The sequence below is a fragment of the Anthonomus grandis genome, chromosome 14, assembly GCF_022605725.1.
Source record: "Anthonomus grandis grandis chromosome 14, icAntGran1.3, whole genome shotgun sequence".
NCBI lineage: Eukaryota > Metazoa > Arthropoda > Insecta > Coleoptera > Curculionidae > Anthonomus > Anthonomus grandis.
The window spans coordinates 14,280,755-14,308,034 of record NC_065559.1 but is presented as its reverse complement, the minus strand read 5'-3'; the positions used below and the strand labels follow the sequence as shown (position 1 = coordinate 14,308,034).

At 30.4% G+C, this 27,280-nt stretch overlaps 1 long non-coding RNA gene across 1 annotated transcript; it reads left to right on the top strand.

The window, feature by feature from the left end:
• The first annotated feature begins 14,729 nt into the window (after positions 1–14,729).
• On the top strand, positions 14,730–24,514 carry LOC126744663 (uncharacterized). Its single transcript, XR_007663275.1, has 6 exons — positions 14,730–14,861; positions 14,917–14,999; positions 15,055–15,137; positions 16,056–16,227; positions 16,289–16,449; positions 24,042–24,514. It is a non-coding gene; the product is annotated as an uncharacterized LOC126744663 (long non-coding RNA).
• Positions 24,515–27,280: the final 2,766 nt, after the last annotated feature.

The following is a 27,280-nucleotide window of genomic DNA, read 5'->3' as shown; positions in this document are numbered from 1 at the left end:
GCCAAAATGGAATAACTATTTAGATTATAATTCTTAACATTTTACCCTCTATATTTTGTGATTGTAAAAAATCTTATATTGCATATTATTAGAAAGTAAGTCCTGTACAATTACGTTTTGAGGTTAAACGTGGCAACTTCGAATATTTTGGCCCACATTCCTGCCGCTGTTTCAGATGGACTTGCCAGACTATAGAAGCAAAGGAAGCTTGCACATAATGAGGCTTAGGCCGGTACAGGTAGTCTTCTTTGTAAATACAGCAGCTGATTCTTAACTGCGTCATTCAGATTGCATTCACCCCACTCTAAAATAACTTGAAGGAGAACATCAATGTATTGTCGTTAGCAAAGCTATTGGATTAGAAGTTTTGTAAAGGTCGCTGATTTAGATATAATAGGACGGGGATAGAAAGCAGGGATAAGATGCATCTCTGAGGAATACCAGCAATAATTTAATACTTCTTCGGTGTGAAGTATTAAATTCCACCCCTGGAATTTAATACTTCACTCCGAGTGTGTGAAGGAGTGTCCAGGTGTGTCCATCAACTATAACCTAGATAGATTGGTTCTCGGGGAAGCTTCCGAGTTAAGCAACGAGAGATGGTGGTAAGCCATTAGAATACAGTTTATTCAAGAGGTCTCATCAAAGCCCTGGGGGTTTTTATGAATTCCTCTTCCGGTCGAAATTACGGTTTTCAAACAAAAGTATTTGAACATTGAAAGGCTAGAATTAGTAAACAACAACTTTGTTTTTGAGTCCAACATATGCACAGGGGCAAGAGGGGTGTTTTGTTTACATACATATTTGCCGATTCTCTGTTGTCAAGTCGGCACAAATTTCCCACGGAGGAAATTTTTAGCTATATATTATCAACCATTATAACGTTAATTTAACTTATTTGTCGAAGGGTAACTAAAATTGTTTCTCTCATCCTCCACTAAATTTATTTAAAAATCATCTATCCTACATGTTTCGGACATATAAGGTGTCCATCTTCAGGGATCTATAAAGAACCGAGGAAACTTATAAGCTAAGGATAAAAAGTGTTGAAATAAAAGGTATTAAAATTAACTTATATACAATGAGGGTTTTCGTCATAACATATAACCAGCTATCGTGCTACTGGCAAGGTCAAAAGTTAAAATCTCAACAATAAATCAAGGCGCATCTACAATAATGATAAAAAGCCTTAATTAATTAACAAATAAACAATTGAACGTTAAAGACAAAAGACTCACATTAAGATGCATGAGAAGGGACTAAGCAGGGTCTATACAAACATTAAAATCACATAATTACAAAACTAGGATAATCGTTATGTCAACAAGAACTAAGAACAAAAGAAATATATAACTTTTCAAAAGATAGGGCGCGCCCTATTTAAAATATGGTACCTGTAATTTTTAAAATTAGACATTGTGAAGTTGGCTACAGATGGCGGTACTAGAAATGATACTTATAAATAAAAAGTTTTGACTCTAATATGAGAGAAAGAAAAGGCGTTATAAATTATCATTAAAATTTAATGAATTAAAAAAATGTGTAGATGAATGATTAATTTGATCATTGACACATGTAGTATTATTATTTTGTATAGCTCTATTTATTTCTAAAATTTCAAGTAAATCCAGTTTATTACCTTTATGGCAAAAATGTAAATATTTAGTGTCTAAAAGAGGATCGAAGTTATGGTTATTGAGATGTATGTGTCTAGCAAAATTGGATTTGATATTTGAAGGGCAGAGATTGCGTTTTCTAGCCTCGATCTCTTTACAATGTTCAGTAACGCGAGTGGAGAATTTTCTATAGGTTTGACCGATATAAAAAACGCCACAGTTATCACTGGAGCAGTTTAATTGATAAAAACCTGATTTTTGGTCGAGGGGTACTATGTCCTTTGGGTTAACTAAGAAGGATTTAAGAATGTGTACGGTTTTAAAGCCTGTATTAATAAGGTGAGAGCTAAAGATCTTTTTTAATTTATGTGATATCGGACCCCAAAACGGCAGTGAAAAATATTTAGTTTCTGTAGGTTTTTTATACACTAAATTTCTGTTAAGTGATTTATTTAAATGTTTGCAATAAATTTTATTTATAAGTTTCGGTGGAAAATATTGTTATTTGCAATTTGTTTAATGATCTTCAACTCCGACAGGAAGTCTGTCCTTTCTAGGGGGGTAGAGAAAAGTCTAAAGAAATATGAATGAAACGAAGCAAGTTTATGGCTATGGGGATGGTGCTATCCGTAGTTGTGAGTTTAGGACTTAGAACATTGAAAGGCTAGAAGTAGCATGCCGTGGAACTATGGGCAGGTTTGTTTGCTTGCAACATCTCTGATACAATGATGCCAAATGCTTATAGAGAAATGGCAAAAATCACTTTATAATATCATAAAAGTTTTCAGTTTTGTCCGAAAACTTAAAACCATACTACTGCTCCCCTTTAATAAAATATCAAGCATTTTTTAAAAATAAATTTGATAAGATACTCTATATCGAAGTCAATATACGTTAAATAAATGAAAATAAAGTACGAAGCAACGAGAAAACGTTAATGGCATCGCAACGCCGCTCGAACGCATTGTTGACGCCACCAATACAAGCACTCTCTACCAGTGACGTCGTCAACAAATATTTACCTGATAAATTTTTATTAATTATTATAGAGTTTAAATATAAGTAATATTACCATTTATGACCTATTTATGTGTTTTTTTAACGGACTTCGTTAAAGGGAGGTCCTAATAAAAGGCAGCATTTTTGTCAAGGCATTTTTATGGAAATAAAATATTTTATTAATATAATATTATAGATTTCTTAATAAATCATGTTTTAAGACACAAATTTTTAACATTTTGCAAAATTTTATTATAATTATTATATTATACAAAACTTAGTTTTACATCACTTACTTTAAATCACATAATATATACTTCTATGATGCTGACTTTTTCAAAGGGACAGTATTGCTTCAGCGGAAAGAGTTAAAACTACAAGGAGGTTCAAATTGTGAAGGAGTTGCAGGTTTTTTATAGGTTATAAGATTTTTATTATGAGTATTTAGCCTGTACAATGGTTTTGAGACATTTAACAGTGACCTATATAATACCTAATACCAATTATTATATCAGATTAATTTATACTAAAAAACAAAGCTTACCTAAGAATAAAGACTATGTACAATAGATTAGATTAGATAGTTTATTAGTAGTAATATACAAACAAGTACTTTTACAAGTCAAATAAAATATGTAATATATGTAAAATTTCTTAAGTATTTTAATAATAACTTGAGACATCTAATTCAATTTCTTTGGCGCAAATTTGTTTGTTGCAATCTTCGAATTTTAATTTTTTGTTCTTTTTTTTCCATAATTTGGTGATAAGTGATTTAGCTTTTAAAAAGTCCTTAGGATATCATTTTCATTTTCCCTAGAGTAATATACATAAAAATATAGTATTACCAATATTAAAAAGAAAAAATTAAAAAAATGTATTATGATAATCCAATTGATCAATAAAATGTATGTTATAAAGAATCTTTGAAATATCATACATTTGATTAATTGCATTTAATTACAAATATAACACAATAAAATACTATATCACTTTTAAATAAGATATATAGAATAAGATGATACATAGCATAAAAGTCTTATTTGTACTTAGAGAAAGAATTGAACAATAATTTTTAAATTTGCTATAATGATGTCTATTTTGAGTGTATTTTTACCTTTTCCTTAGCAGAGTCAGGGAATGTGTAGCAGTTAAACAAAAACGGATTGGATGGGAAATAGTAATTGTTGACCTAGACCCCACAGTAACTATTAATCTCAGATGCAGTTATTGTTGATGATGAATGATCAGATCTGTAATTATACAAAATTTGGTGTATCAAGAATATTAATTTATTTTAATTATCCATACTTATCTATATTAGCTTCACTGTTTGTACTATATACCATTTTGGAAGCTAAAGAAGTTTTTGCACTCTTCAGGAAAACTACCCTTGCAGCTTTGAAGGGTAAATCACTTGGTAAATTAACTGAATTATCGGCTGCTGTGTTTTTAACCAGTGCATCAGAAATCCTAGTAAAAAATAGTTTTACACACATACCTAATTTAATAAGTATTAGGTATAAATAAAGCTTATATGAGTAACACTAATACTTTTTGTAACAATTTTTTTATACTAGAAAAATATATTTAAAAAAATTACCTTTAAGGTACAGCTGATTTTTTTAATAAAGTCTGGCTACTGATAATATTATCTTCCTTATATAATAAATCACTTCTAAGGATGTGATCTGAACAAATATATTCTTTTTAATTGTGTTGATTTCGATTAATGAAATCCATTGTTCCCTTTGGGCGTATATTAGGCAATTTATAATAAGTATTTGATATTTAATCAAAAAGCAAAAAAAAATTACAGTAATAAATTAATATGTGGTGCCAATTACTATATATATATATTATTATTATAAGTTGCAATATGGTAAAACAAAAAAAATTATTGACCAAATTTTAGGGAAAGACAAAATTAACTATACATAGATATCAATATCTAAATAAATTTCAAAATTCTTTAAAAAAAAATTAGTAATTTCATCTATCTACCTAATGTCTATATTAAAAAACATAACTATATATAGATAGGTATATGGGTATTATGCCATCTTTCTGCCAAAACAACAAAAAAAACATAAAATCCTGCAATAAAACCAGGGACAAAATTCTAGTTTTATATTTTTTATAGCCTATTGATAGATGAATATGTTCAAAAATATATTCAGATTTAAGAATATAAATATTTTGGTATTTTACACACACTTTCACATTCAAGTTTTTATTAGGTTTATATCTATAAGATCCCCTATTCTACGTTTATGATGATGGTTACCCCATGATGTGATGTTATGAAAGTATCGGTACTTACTTGTGAAAAGATCGGTTTGAATCACCTTTTTATCATGATGCGGCACAAACGACACAAGTTTTTGCCATCCTAGCAATTTAAAAAAACACTAAAATGTGGCCTTTTTCCTTTTGAAACCAAAAAATTAAAGAAAATACACGAATCTCGAACATAAACAAAAAGCCGTTTGACAGATGACACTATGCGTATGGCTCAGGCGCTTAAGTTCCGGTGTTGTCGCTTCAAATTTTTTAGAAACGGTTTTAGGGATAAGAATGTTAATAATTTTGTTATTTTTTTGCTTAAGGATATTATATTTATTCTTAAAATAGGTTAATTGTAGTATTTATATTTTTTAATTTAAATTTTCCTATAAAATACAACACAAGTAAGTTAAATTAACGTTATAATGGTTGTTAAAATATAGCAAAAAATTTCCTCCGTTGGAAATTCGCGTCGACTTGACAACAGAGAATCGGCAAATATGTTTGTAAACAACACACCCCTCTTGCCCCTGTGCACATGTTGGACTCAAACAAAGTTGTTGTTTACTAATTCTAGCCTTTCAATGTTCTAAGGTTTAGGATATGTTGAAAATTTAATTTTATTGTTGAAGCGTTTTAGATTAAGATCCAGAAAAGGCAATGATTCATTTTCTTCTATTTAAAAAGTGATCGTTATTGAAGAGTGTAAGGCATTTAGAAAAGTTACAAAAGTGTTTAACTCTTCTTTATTCCCTTAAAGAATGACAAAAACATCATCCACGTATCTTTTGATAAAGAAGATGTGGTGAAAAAGAGAATTGTTCTTAATTTTGTGTTCTAAATTAGACATGAAAATCTCTGCTAGCAGAGGAGATAAACTTGAGCCCATAGCGACTCCTGTGTTTTGCTGGTAAAAACATCCATTTAACTGGAAAAAATTTTGTTGTAGAACTAACTCAACTAAAAGGGATAAATTATCAATATGAATTTGGGAAAACTGGAACAGTCCTTAAGCAGATCTCTCACCAACAACACACAATCACTGGGGGGGATGCTTGGGAATAGATTGCAGACGTCAAAAGAGACTAGAAAGCTTGCGGGTGGTAAAGTCAGATCCTTTAATTCATCCGCTAGTTGTGAAGAATTTTTAATGGAAAAGGGACTCTTAAGGTTGGTAACTGAAAGCAAAATGTGATTCAGCCAAGAGCTGAGTTTATCACAAGGAGAAGAACATTCTTGTATTTTAGATTAAGTTCATTGTTGCATGCTGCCGAATGGGACACCTTAATTTCACAATTTTTAGACTTTATTTATGATCAAAAATATATTAAATTCCAACGCTTAAAAAATAAAAGTCACATTTTAAAATCTAGAAAAGAAAAATCGACTTCTTTTAACCAAGTATAAAAGTATAAATACTCCAACTAACCTATTTTTAGAATAAATATAATATCCTTAAGCAAAAAAAATACAAAATTATTAACATTCCTAAAACTGCTTCTAAAAAATTTGAAGCGACAAGCTTAAGCACCCGTGCCATACGCGTAGTGTCATCTGTCAATATAAAAATATTTATATTTTTAAATCTAAATATTTTTTTTGAAAATATTCATCAATTTACATTAATTCAATATTAATCATTAATAGGCTATAAAAAATATAAAACTAGAGTTTTGTCCGTGGTTTTATTACAGGATTTTATTTTTTTTTTGTTGTTTTGGCAGAAAAAAGGTATAATAGCTATGTACTTTTATTAAATGTCAAATACTTATTATAGATTGCCTAATGACCATGCCCAAAAGGAACAATGGATTTCATTAATGGAAATCAACACGATTAAAAAGAACATATTTGTTTGTTCCGATCACATCCTTAGAAATGATTTCTTATATGAGGGAGATGATATTATCAGTAGCCAGACTTTATTAAAAAAATCAGCTCTACTTTAAAGGTAATTTTTTTGTAAATATATTTTTTTAGTATATTTATAGAGTATGACTCACTATATATCACTAATACCACAGTCAATACAAACACCTTCAATAATTTCTGCGACAGGCGGCGCATCAGTCGAAACCTTAGAACATTGAAAGGCTAGAATTAGTAAACAACAACTTTGTTTGAGTCCAACATGTGCACAGGGGCAAGAGGGGTGTGTTGTTTACAAACATATTTGCCGATTCTCTGTTGTCAAGTCGACGCGAATTTCCAACGGAGGAAATTTTTTGCTATATTTTAACAACCATTATAATGTTAATTTAACTTACTTGTGTTGTATTTTATAGGAAAATTTAAATTAAAAAATATAAATACTACAATTAACCTATTTTAAGAATAAATATAATATCCTTAAGCAAAAAAATAACAAAATTATTTACATTCTTATCCCTAAAACCGTTTCTAAAAAATTTGAAGTGACAACACCGGAACTTAAGCGTCTGAGCCATACGCATAGTGTTATCTGTCAAACGGCTTTTTGTTTATGTTCGAGATTCGTGTATTTTCTTTAATTTTTTGGTTTCAAAAGGAAAAAGGCCACATTTTAGTGTTTTTTTAAATTGCTAGGATGGCAAAAACTTGTGTCCTTTGTGCCGCATCATGATAAAAAGGTGATTCAAACCGATCTTTTCACAAGTAAGTACCGATACTTTCATAACATCACATCATGGGGTAACCATCATCATAAACGTAGAATAGGGGATCTTATAGATATAAACCTAATAAAAACTTGAATGTGAAAGTGTGTGTAAAAAACCAAAATATTTATATTCTTAAATCTAAATATATTTTTGAACATATTCATCTATCAATAGGCTATAAAAAATATAAAACTAGAATTTTGTCCCTGGTTTTATTGCAGGATTTTATGTTTTTTTTGTTGTTTTGGCAGAAAGATGGCATAATACCCATATACCTATCTATATATAGTAATGTTTTTGAATATAGACATTAGGTAGATAGATGAAATTACTAATTTTTTATTGCCTTTAAAGAATTTTGAAATTTATTTAGATATTGATATCTATGTATAGTTAATTTTGTCTTTCCCTAAAATTGGGTCGATAATTTTTTTTTGTTTTACCATATTGCAACTTATAATAATAATATATATATAGTAATTGGCACCACATATTAATTTATTACTGTAATTTTTTTTGCTTTTTGATTAAATATCAAATACTTATTATAAATTGCCTAATATACGCCCAAAGGGAACAATGGATTTCATTAATCGAAATCAACACAATTAAAAAGAATATATTTGTTCAGATCACATCCTTAGAAGTGATTTATTATATAAGGAAGATAATATTATCAGTAGCCAGACTTTATTAAAAAAATCAGCTCTACCTTAAAGGTAATTTTTTTTAATATATTTTTCTAGTATAAAAAAATCGTTACAAAAAGTATTAGTGTTACTCATATAAGCTTTATTTATACCTAATACTTATTAAATTAGGTATGTGTGTAAAACTATTTTTTACTAGGATTTCTGATGCACTGGTTAAAAACACAGTAGCCGATAATTCAGTTAATTTACCAAGTGATTTACCCTTCAAAGCTGCAAGGGTAGTTTTCCTGAAGAGTGCAAAAACTTCTTTAGCTTCCAAAATGGTATATAGTACAAACAGTGAAGCTAATATAGACAAGTATGGATAATTAAAATAAATTAATATTCTTGATACACCAAATTTTGTATAATTACAGATCTGATCATTCATCATCAACAATAACTGCATCTGAGATTAATAGTTACTGTGGGGTCTAGGTCAACAATTACTATTTCCCATCCAATCCGTTTTTGTTTAACTGCTACACATTCCCTGACTCTGCCAAGGAAAAGGTAAAAATACACTTAAAATAGACATCATTATAGCAAATTTAAAAATTATTGTTCAATTCTTTCTCTAAGTACAAATAAGACTTTTATGCCATGTATCATCTTATTCTATATATCTTATTTAAAAGTGATATAGTATTTTATTGTGTTATATTTGTAATTAAATGCAATTAATCAAATGTATGATATTTCAAAGATTCTTTATAACATACATTTTATTGATCAATTGGATTATCATAATACATTTTTTTAATTTTTTCTTTTTAATATTGGTAATACTATATTTTTATGTATATTACTCTAGGGTAAAATGAAAATGATATCCTGAGGACTTTTTAAAAGCTAAATCACTTATCACCAAATTATGGAAAAAAAAGAACAAAAAATTAAAATTCGAAGATTGTAACAAACAAATTTGCGCCAAAGAAATTGAATTAGATGTCTCAAGTTATTATTAAAATACTTAAGGAATTTTACATATATTACATATTTTATTTGACTTGTAAAAGTACTTGTTTGTATATTAATACTAATAAACTATCTAATCTAATCTATTGTACATAGTCTTTATTCTTAGGTAAGCTTTGTTTTTTAGTATAAATTAATCTGATATAATAATTGGTATTAGGTATTATTTAGATCACTGTTAAATGTCTCAAAACCATTGTACAGGCTAAATACTCATAATAAAAATCTTATAACCTATAAAAAACCTGCAACTCCTTCACAATTTGAACCTCCTTGTAGTTTTAACTCTTTCCGCTGAAGCAATACTGTCCCTTTGAAAAAGTCAGCATCATAGAAGTATATATTATGTGATTTAAAGTAAGTGATGTAAAACTGAGTTTTGTATAATATAATAATTATAATCAAATTTTGCAAAATGTTAAAAATTTGTGTCTTAAAACATGATTTATTAGGAAATCTATAATATTGTAATAATAAAATGTTTAATTCCATAAAAATGCTTTTTATTAGGACCTTCCTCTAATGAAGTCCGTTAAAAAAACACATAAATAGCTCATAAATGGTAATATTACTTATACTCAAACTCTATAATAATTAATAAATATTTATCATGTAAATATTTGTTGACGACGTCACTGGTGGAGAGTGCTTGTGTCGGTGGCATCAACAAAGCGATCGAGCGGCGTTGCGATGCCATTACCGTTTTCTCTAATATACTTTATTTACATTTATTTAACGTTGTATATTGACTTCGATATAGAGTATCTTATCATTTTATTTAAAAAATGCTTGATTGGATTAAAGGGGAGTAATAGTATTGTTTTTTGACTTCGGAAACAACTGAAAATTGTTATGATACTATAAAGTGATTTTTGCCATTTCTATATAAGCATTTGGCATCATTGCATTAGAGATGTTGCAAGCAAACAAACCTGCCCATAGTTTCACGGCATGCTAATTCTAGCCTTTCCATGTTCTAAGTATTTAAACCACTTTTATTTGCTCTAAAAAAAGCGTAAAATTTCCAAAAATTTTAAACAATTATAAATGCATTACCAATTACAATTTAGACCAACATGGAACGGTTTAAAATCACCTTCCAAAAAACAAATAGAAAAACATAACTTCAGCGCAAAACGCGCATAAAATGCAGATGTAAACAAATAACCCAAATGCCAGAACAAAATTTATACATTTATACAGACATTTACAGGAGAAAATTAACGGAAAACCCCGCATCAGCAACGTCAACAATTACCGTAAGCGAGAGCCAGAGTTCGACGAATACTTCACAAAAGTAACAAAAATGGCTGTCTGTGCTCCACAAAAAATCCCTTCGCGGAAAACTATGATACATTTTTTTCATTAGATTTCATCTTGTATATACAAAAATATATACAAGATGAAATCACCGGAGCAAGATGCAGCATTTCTGGTTCATTTCTTATTTCTAATGAAAAATTACCAATGAAATAATGTTAGTAAGAGCTTAATAAATATATTATACTACAAGAAATTACTTTACATTTTTAATTTAATCATGATGATATCATTTTATATATATAAAATAAAAGACATTAAATAAACCAGACCATAACATTCTATAGTAGGGGTTGGGAACCTGCGGCTCGCAGCCTGCATGCGGCCCTTTGCAACTTTTTGCGCGGCTCGCCAAAGCACCATTATAATTTTAAGAAAAGTCAACAAACCTAGAGTGTGAGCGTGCGAAATGTGGTCCGTGACAAAAATCTGCGCTAACAGAAGCATAGTGAAAACTGGAATACCTATAAATTTAATCTCCATTCCCCAGCGAATACGACCGCTTGCTTAGCAATTGCCGCATTCTTTCCAAAAAGATGGCAGGGAGGAGAGATACCTCCTGTGCTTGCCCGATGCATCGCGCTAAAGCCGATCTACGGGAACCACCTTGTTTTTCCTCACTCTCGCAGGTATCTCCTCGTCTTTTTCTCTCACTCGTTGCTTTCTTGCTGTTACATTTTCTCCGTCCTCGTGTTTTGCGTTTGTATACGTGTTGATTTTTAGTGGATAGAAGTTAGTTAATTAGAACCACATGTGTGAAGCTTGTATGGTGAAATTCGGAATCGTATATCGGCCATCTTGCTTTGCAAAATTGACAGGGAGCTGACAGAAATGATGTTGTTGACATTGACTGATAGAAGATCCTTTGAGTTTGTTTTTCAATGTATGCTGCAAGCGTGGGTTGGGATTGTTTTAAAAATGCTATTTTAAATTAATAGGGAATTATTGGAACTCATATAAGGTCTAGCAGTAAGAAATTCAGCTGTGTTTTGACCTTTACGTAAGCGCAGAAGTAGTTTTATATAAGTGAAATTAATAACGATACTGCTAGGTTTTAATTGTTGGATAGGTTTTAATTTTGCTGTAAATCTTTCATATAAAAGGATGTATATTTGAAATGGTTCTGATAAACATAGTAACAAAAGATTTTTTTTAGTTTCCTTCAGTCCCCATTACGAAAAAATCATTGAGAAAGATATGCAATGAAAAATTTATTAAGACTTTGAGCTATAGAATTTGTTCTGATTAGTTCTCTCCAACAAATTTTAAAAAGGCTGATACTACTAATACTGTTGACTTTACGCTACAATACATATTTATTTAAACAATCGTTTTGTCATTATTTTTCACATGGATCATTTAGTGAATTTATTTATAAGTGAATTATAAGACCTGCACTGCCTATTTTTTTATTTTATTTCATGCTCGTATCGTACCACTTTCTGTGTTTACTGAGACATAGGTAAAGAGACTAAGAGAGCTGAGCACCAAGCATGGATCAGAATAAATATTTTTGTTATAACTTAATATTATATTATAGTTCCAAGATATGTTAGAATTCTAAGAGACCAACAAATATACAGGATGATTGATGGTTGATGGTACGGATGGATGGATTTTAGCTGGTGATCTAAGCATTAAAAATGCTTTTAGCGATACAGCGTTGCCGCTAATACCTGTATATTATTTTATTTTACGATCACTTTATAATTGTTTTTGTATAAGTTGTTCCTGTATCTACCTTTAATGGTTTTCGAGAAATTAATTATTTTCTTTGTTTTTTGAGCAAAACATAGCTCCAAATAAACTTTTATTACTACGGCACTGGAACGCGCAAAAAATTAAAATTATAAACATAATTTACGGAAGTATTGTACATTAGTTTCCACTATAAAAATTTGTTCTAGATACAAAACAGCTAGATACAAAAATTGTGAAAAATGTTTTAAAGGAACACCTGTATATTATAACATATTATAAAAGGAAATTGAAACCCCTTTCTAACGAGGTAACATGTTCATATATCTAAATAGTTCGGTTTCTTAAATAAAAGCAAGTTTTTGTAAAAATCGGAATATTTTGACATATTTGCTTTAGGTGGCCGTGAAATGTCATGACGCAACAATGCTATGCTATTGATGTTTGACAGTTACATAGAAATAGTTATTGAGTAACGAGACAAAATTGTAGTAAGAACATGCAGAAAGTTCAGCAAAATGTATTCTAATTTTTTCATAAAATGGATAAAATAAAATTTGTGCAAATAACTTTATACAATTTGGTTCACAACTTAATAATGATACAAGACAACATCGTGAATGTTTTAGTCTACTTTCACGCATATATATAACAGATATATAACAGAAAAGCAGAGTTTTTAGAGAAGGTATTTTTACTAGAAGAAATCAAAATTTTTGAGCTAATCAAAATTCAGATGCGGTTAAGGAAATAGGATGTCAAAAAAAAATTGTTTTATGTTTCTTTGTTTACTAAAAGACAATCACATTCTTTTACGACGGGTCATTTCCCATAAATACCTTCAGATTTTGCGCTCAACAGTAGAATAATTTCTGGAAAATTTAACGCTTGAAGATTATCGCACTTGCTTCCAATTGGATGGTAGTTGGTGCACCCGCTTATTGCACCGAGGTGACACGTGAGTAACTTGAGAAATTCGATGACGGCTGGTTTAGGCGTTTGGATTGGATTGCGAGATCACTTGATCTTACACCACTTAATTTTTACTCTTGGGGTAATTTAAAGTAAATGGTATATAAGACACCGGTAAACAGTAAACAGAAACTACGTCAATGACTTATCAATTGCATTGGTCAATAAGATTTTTCTAGCAGCGACAACACATGCTGAACAACGCAGGATTTTGAAGTGCTTAGAAGTCAATGGCAATCATTTTGAAAATTTATTATTAATTACTTATAAGCTTAGGATAACTTATTAAATCATTCTTAAATTATGAAACAATATGTATAAAGCTATTTTATATTTGCACAACTTTACTTTTATACATTTTTTGTAAATTAGGGTACAATTCGTTGAATTTTCGGCATGTTCTTGCTAAAATTTTGTCACATTGTCCATGAATAATAAAAAGATTTATCAAAACCTCATTTGAACAACTTTCTATTTTCATTTCAATTAATTTTTAGGCAACTATTTAAAAGAAAAATCTACGTATATTACTATTATTGATCCATTAAATGTAACTATCAAACGTCAATAGCATAGCATTATTTGGTCATGACCTTTCATGGCCACCTAAGGCAAATATGTCAAAATATTCAGATTTTTACAGAAACTTGCTTTTATTTCAGAAACCAAACTACAGTTTTTGTATTTTGATCAACCCTGTATATTGTAGAATAAATATTTATAGTGAAGACTAATGTACAATGCTTCCGTAAATTACATTTATAATTTCAACTTTCTGTGCATTCCAGTGCCGTAGTTATAAAAATTTATTTGGAGCTATGTTTTCGTAAAATAAATAATATATTGAAAACCACTAAAAATAGGTATAGGAACATCTTATACAAAAACAATCGCAAAGCGATACCGGATCAGAGAATAAAATAATATACAGGATATGTTATTTAAAATAACAAAGTTGCTACTACTTTTACTTTTTACTTACTACTTTTTGGTATAAGCGGCAATGCTGCATCGCTAAAAATATTTTTAATCGTTAGATCACTAGCTAAGACCCATGATGCCAAATTTTCAAAGAAATTCTATTTTCTGTTCTTCGTAAACATCTAAGGTACCATCAACCATCAGTATTTTTAGTTCAAAAATTCAAATTTAAAAATACTTTTTTCACCAATTAAAAAATTAAAAATAAATAAAAATTAACAATAAGGTGAAAACCATCTGCGCAGCGATAACATAAGCATCCTAATGCATATGTTGCACAGATGCGTATATCACAGAAACATACAAAAAAAAATAAGAAATATAAAGAACTCTTCTCAATATTGTATATCTGTGGAAACACACGATATTAACTATAAATCGACTTTGCTTGCAATTCTTTACTATAATTTTAATTTAAAAAACGATATGACAGAATGTATGACAGCTGACACAAGCTAGCAGTAATTTACAGAATATAGGACTGTCGCCTCATAACGTAAACGTAATTAGAAAATAATATTAATTAAATATCTAAATACATAACAGATAGTTCACTTTCTAGTGTTGAGGAAGCAGAAGAAGACGCAAGGGAAGTAGACGCTACAGGGGAAAATCAAGCAGTTTTAAAACGTAATTGTTTAAGTAAAGACGCCAAACAAATTTGTCAATTTTTTTCCTTAGTAAGAAAACCATGTTTTTATTAATTAAACAAGTTTAAAATTTTGTTTTTTACAGCTTACTGCCCCTGTTGTCCTTCAGCCACACAGTAAAGTGTGTCTCTTCCTCCATTCTCTGGAAAAAACTCCTTTTTTGCCATAGTAAGAAAATCATATTTTTATTAATTAAACAAGTTTCAAATTTTGTTTTTTACAGTTTACTGCCCCTGTTTGTCCTTCAGCGACACAATAGACTGCTTCTTCCTTCATTCTCTGAGAAAAAGACCCCTTTTTGCCATAGTAAGAAAACCATATTCTTATTAATTAAACAAGTTCAAAATTTTGTTTTTTATAGCTTAGTGCCCCTGTTGTCCTTCACAGACACAATAAAGTCTGCCTCTTTCTCCATTCTCTGTGAAAAAAAAACCTTTTTTGTTATGGCAAGAAAAACACTGTGTTTATTATTAGTACGTGGGCGTCTGTATTATATTAGCATTATGTAGAGTGTTTTAAAGATTGAGAGCATTTTTAAGAAAATCATATTTATAATTTGTTTAAGATATCACTAATTAATTTTGAAAATAAAAGGTTTTAGGGTCACGTGACCATCATCACTTTTTTACTATTGGTCCTATTGTGTTGAAATTTGGTGTTTATGGTTTATTTACGATACCCACGTCAATTAATTTTGACATATTTTTAACGTTGACTTCTTGGTCACGTGACTAATATAAACTTTTTTGCTATTGGCTGGAACTGATTGAAGTATTATATTTCAGGTTTATGCAAATCAAGAAGCTTGATTTATTTTTGAACATATGCTACATTTTAAGATAATTTCTGAAAATCTCTTTTACTACTTAACTCGCTAAGAGCAACTATATAAACATATTGTGTTTCGGTTCTTTGAAGCATGATACCCCAAGAACTGATCTTTCCTTCGCATATAAACTTTTGCTCTTAAACTAATCAGACCTAACTACACTGAATAATTTGTAGTTTTTTTAAGAATTCCTTTAAAGCTCTTCACCGACGAGACTTAAACATTTCAACTTGATCTCCACGGACCAGAGAGTAGGACCGAAGCGACTATACTTATTACATTTTTTACTTATTTTATTTTTTGTCAAGTTTTTAGTTAGTGTCCTTCTAGTATATGTTATAGCTTTTATTAGTTACATTGTCTCTTTGTTCATTCAAACTTTATTTTACTTGTAGTCAACAGCCAATAGCAAAGATTTAAGCCAAAAACACAGGAACTTAGATGACCAAATGTTGATTTCATTTATTTATGACAGAAGACCTCTATAAAATCCAAGAAACTTTTTACAGTCAGGACACAAAAATAAATTGAAGCAATTGTGGGAGGAGGTTTCTCAATTGTTGAGAGGTAATTGACCAACAAAATGTTGTATTATTTTACTATTTAAGTAATTATTTTTTGTTTCTAGGCTTTCTTGTAGAATATTTTAAAAAACGGCGGAGATATGATTTTATGCGGACTAAGAAAAAAGCATACATTCCTAGTGAGTCTGAATGACCACTAACACTCAGCCTTTATTTAAATATTATAAACTAATAAATTCTAAGAAGAAATTGTTGGAAACTTGGTGTAAGTATATGTACTAATTAACTAATTTAATTATTTTGTTTCAAAAATTATCTTTTGTTTAATAACTTTTTGTTTGAAAAACTACTTTCCCTGGCCTTATACTCATATAGGGACCAAGCAATATTGTAGTTACCTAATAACCTTAAAATATTTTTTTAAATTAAATAACAATAGACGAAAAACAATCAATGAAAAGCACAAAGTCACGGTCTCACAACATTTACTTAAAGCTATACGTGTTTCGCTCTATTCAGAGCATCATCAGGCCTAAAACAATAATAATTAGTATTGAAAGAAAAAAAAAAAAAACGAGGACATTAAAAAGACTAAAACCTTAAAAAGCCACTAACGTTGGCAAAACAGTAAATAAACATACATTTAAGGTTAGGATGACTATACAGTTATTTAGAACCAAAAAATAAAAAATAAAAAATTGCAAAAAAATATCACACCTATTGGGAATCGAACCCGCGACAACAAGCTTACAAGCCAGAGACTATAACCTACGGGCTCCCGGAACACTGAGGAGAAGTTCAAAACATTTGTTGTTAAGCCAAGGCATTTTAACACAATATTAAACTTATTTCAGTTGGAAGAGATTATGTAAATATAAAATGGATTAAATAAAATTATTAAAAATAAGGTTGGGTTCAAAATTAAATACGTCGTTATATTTATTTACGTAACTTTATTTTTAATAATTTTTTTTTTTATTTTTTTAATAATCTTATTTAATCCATTTTATATTTACATAATCTCTTACATAGTCTCTGGCTTGTAAGCTTGTTGTCGCGGGTTCGATTCCCAATAGGTGTGATATTATTTTGCAATTTTTTATTTTTTATTTTTTGGTTGTAAATAACTGTATAGTCATCCTAACCTTAAATGTATGTTTATTTACTGTTTTGCCAACGTTAGTGGCTTTTTAAGGTTTTAGTCTTTTTAATGTCCTCGTTTTTTTTTTCTTTCAATACTAATTATTATTGTTTTAGGCCTGATGATGCTCTGAATAGAGCGAAACACGTGTAGCTTTAAGTAAATGTTGTGAGACCGTGACTTTGTGCTTTTTATTGTTTTTCGTCTGTTGTATACGTCGGTCTCTGCGTGAAAAATGGATGAGATTTTCCTAATTAAATAACAATGTTAAATACTTTTATGTTCAAAGCAGTTATTTTAAAGCTTTTTACCCATCATTTACTTTAGAAGCATTCTTAAACAAATTTTATAAAAATTTATTAACTTGCATTTCTAGAGTCCAGGATGAACAAGTCCAAAAGGCAATTTTAAAATACATAATATAGAAGGGCTCTTAGTCCTGATCGAAGAGGCTCTGAGGAGGCTTCAACATAAGATTAGGACTGCAAATTTATGTTTTTCAAATGCTTAAGAAGAAAAGAGAAAGCGTTTAAAAGAAATTGTGTAATATTACATAATTCTATTGTCTATTTGCCAAGATTTGCAGTCTTTCTTGTGTAGACATTCATGCCTGTTCTACTTACATCAGTAAATCCTGTTGAAGATTCCAATTTATTTAAATCTAGCTGGGAATATTTGCAATCTCTGGATGGCAACAAAGATTTTCTCTTCATGATAATATTATGTAAGCAAACTATTGCTTTCACTATTTTTCTAGTTGTAGGCGCAATAATTGGTTTAGCAAAAATTCTTCAACGTCCTCTCAGAATACCAAAAGCGCATTCAACTACATCCCTTGATCTGGTAGGGTGCTCATTGAAAACCTTTTACAAGGCCTCATGTAATCTGTTAGAGCAAAAGCTTGATCTCCAACTAAGACAAAAGGAAAAACTAAATTTTCATCCTTGCATATTAAAAATATATCAGCTAATATATTTGACAAATTAAAGTAATTTTTTTCACAAATTCAGGATTAACCACCAATATAACATCCATAAATTGATGAACAATTTTGTGTAACAGAGAAACTTGCTGCATTTAAAAGGAAATACTAGAGGCTTTTATAAAACGACAAGAGGTGAATATCTATTTTTGCATCTATTAGATGTTTTCAAGATATATGATCTCAAGTAAGAAAAATTAAAAAGATGTTAACTGACTGAAAAAAAAACTAATTGAAAGAATTAAATATTACACATTCTCCTCTGCAACTTCGTTGTATTATCCATTAATATGTGATTTGCAAAATATTATAAATTCGGAAAACGTTATGAATATTTTATAGTAAAGTCCATTAATTATAATCCCAAAAATTGGATGAACCATCAAACATTCCGGAATTTCTTTAAAGAATTTTAAGATATTATTTATTTCTGAAGTAAGACATGGGAAAGTCTTAAAAAGATTTTTAGATAGACAAAATTAAAATGTTCTTGACAAAAAGGATATAATATACCAAAATTATCGAATTTGAAATGGATGAGCGAGTTAGCTTTTCTTGTGGGTGATGAACTTATCTCGATAAATTAAATGAATTACTAGAAGGGAAAGCAACAACAGAGTAACTAGCGGGCGACCTTTTTCCTAGCTACTCGTGGAACATTTTATTTGAGCCAATGGTAAACCATTGGTCTCAACGGCAGGGCCACAAGACTGGTGCAAGCATTCGGCGCGTCCAAAAAACCGTCACAGCACACATCTCGGAAAAGCAGTATAACATTCTAAAGGGCTGGTTTTAAGCAGAATACTTGCTTGGTGGGATCCTTCACATAACCTGCATCAATAAGCCGCCTAAAAACTGGCTCCTCGGCCTGATGGAGAAAGAGACCTCTGGTAAGCTGAACTCCTAACAATGGAGGCCAACAAACGAATTAGACGGACAAACGCACGCGGGGAACCTACGCCCAAGCGTAAATAAAAAGCTTGCATGGAAATAAGGTTATTAGAAATAAACTTTCATCACTGCCTACTGCTTCACTCATTGATAGCCCTAATCCAGGAATCGTATATTTACAGCAGCCAGATAAGAGGACTAGGGAACCTCAAAGAGAGACTTGTATCAGACTAAAAAGAAGGACCCAACCCAAGAAGCCTTATCTTCATAAGAAAAGATGTTAAAGCCACACCGCTGTGCGTGTTTTTGTAAAGAGACACGGAGGTGATTAAATTGCGAGTTAAGACAGTGGAGACACAACACAACAATAGTATCATACTTCTCGCACGATGAACAGGGGAACCACCGCAGTTCGGACGCTGGCAGACCAGCAAAGATCGGAAGACCTTCTAATAGGATGCGATGCCAATGCACACAAAACTGGCACTGGAAAAAACACACAGGTAAGTCACTATTAGATTACTGTTTATCTTCGGATTTAAGTGGAGGACGGCTCGTATGACATTCGTCAAAGTACCCCGAAGAGAAGTAATTTATCTTACACTAGGTAAGGGATGCATTTGTGACCTTGTGACAAAGTTGCGCGTATCTGAAGACCCCAGTTTGTAAGATCATAGGGACAAAGGGTTCAAACTAGAGTCTGCGGACACAATTCCTATAAGTGTCTATAAAGAGCAAATAGCATGCAACCTGGAAAAATTTCCAATAGATGCAAAAAATAGTTGAAAGGGCATTTGGGCAATCTTGCCCCCTAAACAAACCATGTCAGGCAGGGAACACTTGGTGGTAGAATCAAGAACTGAGTGAGCAGTAAGACAAAAGACAGTAAGAAGACTTGTCAATAGAGCAAAGAGAACTAGCGAGTGGAATCGACGTAGACAAAGCTTAACCAGATACAATGATGACATAAAAAAGAAAAAAGAGTATGGAGATAACTATGCAGGGACCTAATTGACTTTATAAGTGATGGATATGCAAGAGTCCACAAGGTAAAAGCCAAGACGCCACAACAGACCCTTAGTTCTTGCCTAAATCGCCTAAATCCCAATGAAAAATATACGACAATTGAGGAGGTTCGCTCGGCTTAATGCTAAACACCTATTTCCCGCGATCGACAATTCTCTAATTAAGACATGCCCCATACCGACTCTTGTTGTTTCGGGGGCAGAAAGGAAAACTGCAAAATAGCGAAAAGGATGTAACCTACAAAAAAGCTTAATGGAGGATAGGCACCTTCAAGCTCAAGTCTCCCGGAATAGATGGTTATACCTGTCATGCTATAGCAGGGCAAAAACTGCTGCTACCCGCGTTATGCAAAATAATACGAGACATTTACGACATGGCGCATATACCAAAGAGTTAAGTAAAGTAAAGAAAACAGAGGAAAAGCATATAGAAAAGTATATCAGACCTTGACACCAATATGCCTACCAAACAGGGAAATCCACAAGATAACAATGTTTGAACAATAAAAAGATGGAAGGAAAGGAAAGTTAATCACTGAGCTATTTACACAATATAACAGTTTCCAGCTTAAAATAAAATTGTTTATTTCTCAACCCGAAAAGGGTAATTATTGTCATTTTCCTACTTTGCAATCCCTTTTAACAAAAAGAAATAGACTTATTAATAATTAAAAATCCTTAAGAATTTGATACTACCAGACAATTTACGTCTAGTCTGATTTGCAATCTAATAATGAATTTAAAAATAATTTTGATGATCATAATTGAATCCATTTTATTGAAATCTACCAAAAACTACATTTCCCAATTTCAGTTTTTTTCTTCAAAATCAATTATTTGTATTTGTAAGCACTTATTTATTCGAACAAACATTTTCAAGAATAAATTTTATAACATTAAAATATCGTTTGGTTGTAATAAATATATAATATGTAATAAATATAAGGTCGAGGAATGAAAATTTAAAAAACTTGTTACCTCAGTTTTCCAAACACAACAATAACAAATGATCAATTAATATTTAACAATAAAAAGCGCATTGATTTTTAATGAATTAATAATACTTTGATAAAAAAAATTTAAATAAAATTTTGAGACATAAATTATTTGTTTGTGCGTGTATTCTTTTGAACCTACTAAACAAAAATATTTCTAACCAGGGGCCTGGAAACCAGGAGGATATTTGGTAAATTTAACCCCATTTCTCTAAGAATTCAATTTCTCCCCGTTTGGGTATCAAATTATCATCCTATGCCTTTTGCATAAAAAAGGTGCTCTCAGCAAAAATCGCTCAACGTCACTGTTCTTGTAAATAATACTTAACAATTAGAAGACAATTGGAATTAAATGTTTTTCGGGTATAATTATACATATTACGGGAGATATAGAAAAATGAAATACAATTAAGATACAGCACCAGAGTTAATTATTTTATTAATAATGCTAAAGTTCATTTACCGGGAAACGATAGTGCATCAAGGACTGAATTTTTAGCTTTCTGCTGGACCTCCCACAATACTGTGCCATCTAATAATTTTAAAAATTACATAAATTTATATCTACAATATCAAAAATTGTATTTGTATTCTAGGACGCACCCTCCTAAACAGCACCCAAAGTCTACTACTAAACAAAATTATTTTATATTAGTTATATTAAGACCGTATTGAACAATAAAATATTACTTAACGGCTTTAATTAAAATAATTCAGTCTTATAAACAACCTTATTTTATAACAAAGTTTTATAACTATTATGTTTTAAGCGGGATTTGTTATTTAGTTGCTCTATAATTATTTCATAACATAACTATAAAACAGATATTAAATTATTTTATAAAGGTTTTGTAGTAAATTATATTAGGTGAGCGAATAATTTATTATAAAACAAATAACTTTCAATAACTTTATAGTTGTAAGGATTATGTTTATAAAAATATATTATTACACTCTCTTAAATGTTATTCATATAGATTTATAAATGTTTTATAAAATAAATATGTGTTTTTGTTTACAAAATTATTGTTTAGGAATTTCATAACTTTTTAAAGACTACGCTCTAAATTAATTTATATCTGCTATAATAGAATCTGTTTTATTTTTTCATGCCAATACTTATTTATAAAGTTTTTTTTTGAAAATATCTAGAATTTCTTCTTGAAAAACGTTAAGAATCTGGCAATTTTAAAAAGGAAAATATTATCAACTTGAAACATTAGAAATTGATCAGAATCCTGACATATAATACATCGATGATGATGAAGTGGAAGGTATAAATAGTACTAATAAAGTTAATGATCTTACTGACATTTCTAAAAACATAGAGCCGAGTAGTGAGCTAAGGTTGAGGACAACAGACTATAAGTTAAGATTTTTAGTAAAAAAATTCCAATTATTCCTTCAGATTTCTTAGATTAGAATAACAAAAATTATTCTCAAATTCAAACCTTTCCTCTTGAATACTAGACCTATAAAAGCGCCATCTGTTAAGTGTTGATAGCGTTCTCGAATAAGACAATTATATTTTAAGCAGATTATTTATAAAATAAAAATATATATCACTTTTATCACAGATCCAATAACTATGCTATATCAGTGTTTCTTATAAAATGAAATAGATTCATCTAATGACGCCATGTAATTTATTTAAGTTTATTTCCGCCATGTTGGTTTTTACGAACTAAATTAAATGCATTTGCAATTTTATTAAAAACAGACTTGAATTACAATTGAGTTTGTGATATTTGTAATTTATTTTTAAAATAATATTTTCTTATATAATAATCATTACAGGTATGATCATAGTTAAGCCGCCATGATATGCGTGGTGTTGTTTTCAATTTCGCCATTTATGAGTGTGATAAAATAATCTTAGCCGAATACAAAGTATGTTGAATAAAATATTATTATTTTATAATTGTATTTAAATAGTCTTGTAAGTTTGTAATAAAACAATAATATAGCATTAATAAAATAATTTTGTGAATGCTTTATTGTAGACTGGTTTAGACCGGCAAGAGCCTGAGACTTGCAAGAGCCTCGCGACGCTAGACCGGATAACCAGTGCCAAGACGACGTATCAACTGGAATCGATTTTATAATCCTATATAAAACTATTAAATGAAATAAAAATATTTTATTAGCGTAAGCTTAATGACAATTAAGTTTTTTTAGAATGGTATATAGCGTGCTATATGATAATCTCAAGCACATTTGTACTACTTGGGCTATTACTAGCGCTTTTCGGCAAATTGAATAACATTCAAGTGTACAGAAAATCCTCAATTTCCAGAATATGTCCTTTTTACTGACAAAGCTATATTTACGAAAGAAGACGATGACAAATGACTATTTTTAATTTTAAAAATAGTCATTTGTGGGCTAAGGAAAACCCACATGGTATTCATTTAAGGGATACTAATAGGTTCTTGGTCAATATTTGTGCCAGCATTGTTGGAGAACAGTAACAATGTTTTGGGTTTCTTGTATTGCCTCTGGCTGGGCTAAGATATTCTTAATTTAGGTTGATTAAAAAGGCTACTCAATTTTACAATTTTGCCTTAATTGGGGTTAGTTACAGGTTTCTTATATTCTTAAGCTGAGCGAATTAAATGAACTTCTTATGGTCGAGAACTATCGATAAGTATCGACAGTTTTCACTATCGGAAACTATCGATACTTATGAAAAGTATTTAAATAAAAGCAAAGACCAAGACAGGTTACTTACTTAGTTACTATGATAATTGTAACTATCATAATTGTAATCAGATTTAGGCTAGCTAAATTTAATAATAAACATAAAATTTTATTATATTGTAGGGCCTCACAAAAAATGGAAAGAAAATAATAAAGAACTCTTGGATGATCACTTAAAGTATCTACAATTCAACAAACCTCATCGTCAGGTGGAAAAAGAAAACGGGTAAAGGTGTCATCAGTTTGGAAATACTTTAAGAGGTCAAATGATAATAAGTTAGCTAAATGTTTAGAGTGTGGACGGGAACATAAAACCAGCGACAATACATCTAATCTTGCAGAGCATTTAAAGACACATCACCCTCCTATGTAAACTCAAAATGTGTGTGAAACCTCTGAAGATGAATCTGTAAGTAATGCTACCAACTTCAACAAGTGCTAAATCTAGTGGAAGGTCTGGAGCAGGATCGTCAGGATCTATAAGTTCATTTTTTAAAAGAGCTTTACAATATGACAGCAACTCTCAAAAGAAAAAACAAATAGACAATACTTTGATATAAATGGTGGCTTTAGATTTTCAGCCATTTTTAATTGTTAGAAATAGAGATAGGGGCTTTCAAAAATTAATAAATCTGTTAGAACCCAGTTCTAACAAATGTTCTCTCCACAAAACTCCTAGAAAATGGAATGAGCCATCCTTTAAAATGTAGTTATATGTTATATATGTTAAAAATGTGTGAGATACTAAAAATAAGACACCTACCTTGTTTTGCACATACCCTCAATCTTGTCGTGCAAGAAAACCTTGATTGTGTTAAACCACTTTTAAAGAAGTCAAAAGAAATTGTAACCTTCATAAAAACAAGCAATGTTGTTATGAAGCTTTTTAAAAAAGAACAGCAAATTATAAATGTATCCACAAGATGAAACAGTACACATTATATGATCAAAAAATTTGTGAAAACAAATGAGGCGCTGTTAAGGAAAAAAAAGCATGTGAATCTTAAAAAAGGTGAAGAATGGTCATCTAACAGCTCTAACCACACGACTCATACGCCGAAAGCCCTCTGCTAAGCTGTTAAAATTAAAAAATGCTCTGAATACATCTGGTTTGATTAATTTGTATTGTCCTTCGAGCAACACAGCCACTTCCCTCTTCTTTCTCGAAAATAGAATTTCAACCAAAATACGATCAGTTACTGCAGATATCATTAGTACCAAACGACAGTACTTAGAAAGACCAAATGCGGAGGAGGGTACTGATCCACTTTTATTTTGGAAGGTAGGTTAAAATATATATTTTTGTTTATTTTTTCAGATAAATAATCGCTTCTATTTCATTTTATATAAATGGTACAGAGTTGTCCCCAATTAATGAATATGTTGAAAAATTTTTAATAATTCCAGCAACTTTTGTTGAAAGTGAAAGAACCTTCAGTTCAGCAGAGCAGGTGGTGATGGAAAGAAGGTCAAAATTAAGGGCTTCAAATGTAGTGCACTGAAAAAGGTGCAAAAATGTTTAAAAAAAAAATTTTGGAGGTACAACCACATGTGGTCTTTACAAAATGATAGAGTAAGTCCCTGGCTACCTGGAATTGGCAATTACAACATTTTTTAGCAGGGACAAAATTTTTTATGGCGAAATTTGTCAAAAATCTGTCAAAAGATTTTTAATACTTTTTTAAACATACTTCGCGATATCTCGGGAACTAATTAAGATATCAACTTACTTTTTTTTTCCTCAATAAAAGAAATGTTAGCGAAAATAACTGCGGTTTTTTGTTAGTGTGAAAAACTTAGTTTTTTTGTAAAACTAGAAAAATATTTAATATCAACATTTTCGGCATAGCTATTTTCAGTAAGGGAGAAACTTTTTTATTTTAAGATATTTAGATATACTATCTGCATATGAAATAAACCCATAATATCAACAAAGTTTTTATAAAAAAAAATCAATAATCTAAGTCTTTTAGTTCGAGTTATAGCGAGTTGAACTTGAATGTTTTCTCGCGTCCGATGAAGCATCGTGCATTCACAACAGCAGCCTCGTGAGTCGACCGGTCGCCCGAGCGCATTTGCCCGCTCGTCCGAACTGCTTGCTGTATTTTTTATACATGATTTATTTTATACAACTTATTTATTACTATTATTAAATCAGTTCTCAATTCATCATCTTGTCCCTGATTGGTTGAAATCTTGTAGTCATATCGTGTTTATTTTGACAAGCTTCGATATTTCGGTTACCAATATACTGACAATGACACGTTTTATGATTTTTGCATCATATGCAAAGAGATCCTCGTAATCAGCTTATTTTGAAATCATCTTAATATCTTGTCGTTTTTCTGCAGCTTGGATTATTTTAGAGTGCGTAACTTTGCCGGTTCCTGAATAAGAAAAAAAAAACAAATAACGTAATTTTGCTTTATAAATAATGGTTAATTTAACCTAACAAATATAATAGCTTTTCACCAATCCATACTACCAACTAAGTTGCATCAAAATAGCCTGGATAGTTTATGAATTTTAGGCATTGGTTGCATAGACACAGAAAAATCGTCAGATATTTATTTTGGCGATTAATTTGAGATTTCAGATTAGCGCAAACTTCTATTCTTACGAAATTTATCTGTTTGAACAGATGTTAAGCACTGCTGCCCTTTTTTTCCAGATTTGTTATATATTAGACACATTTTTGCAAACACAGCTTTGAGAAACAGAATATCCAATATTTTGCAAACTAATAAATGTTTGTCTGCAGGTTGAATGAAATTTTACCTTAAACTTCCCGGCTAGAATGTCATATTTTTGATTCAAAATCTTCTGGGAACAAACGTCTTTCCTTTTTTCTGCTGCAGTTATAATTGTTTTTAATCCTTGTAACCTTGGATTTTGTGTTACACTTTTGTCATTTTCTTGCAAAGATTGCTCACAAAATAGACACTCCATTTTAAAAGAAAAGAATATCAAAACAACAAACAGAAATGTATATACAGTTAACTGAACGAGTACAAAAATAGAATTGAATATAAGCATAAAAACACATAAAAAGCATTAACTTTCGCACCCTTACTAAAAAGTCTATTACCGACAGGTTTTCACTGGCTTAATATTCGTTTATGTAGGATATACCAATAATACTGCTGTCGCGCGGCGCGGCCGCCCGGCCCGGCGCCGGCGCGGCATAGGCAGTAGAAATATTTTAAACGCGGCTACGAAATGCTTCGATTTTAACTCGCTATAACTCGGAAACTAAAAGACTTAGAATATTGATTTTTTTTTAAAACTTTGTTGATGTTATAGCTTTATTTCATACGATACGATCATAGATAGTATAGCTAAATATCTTAAAATAAAAAAGT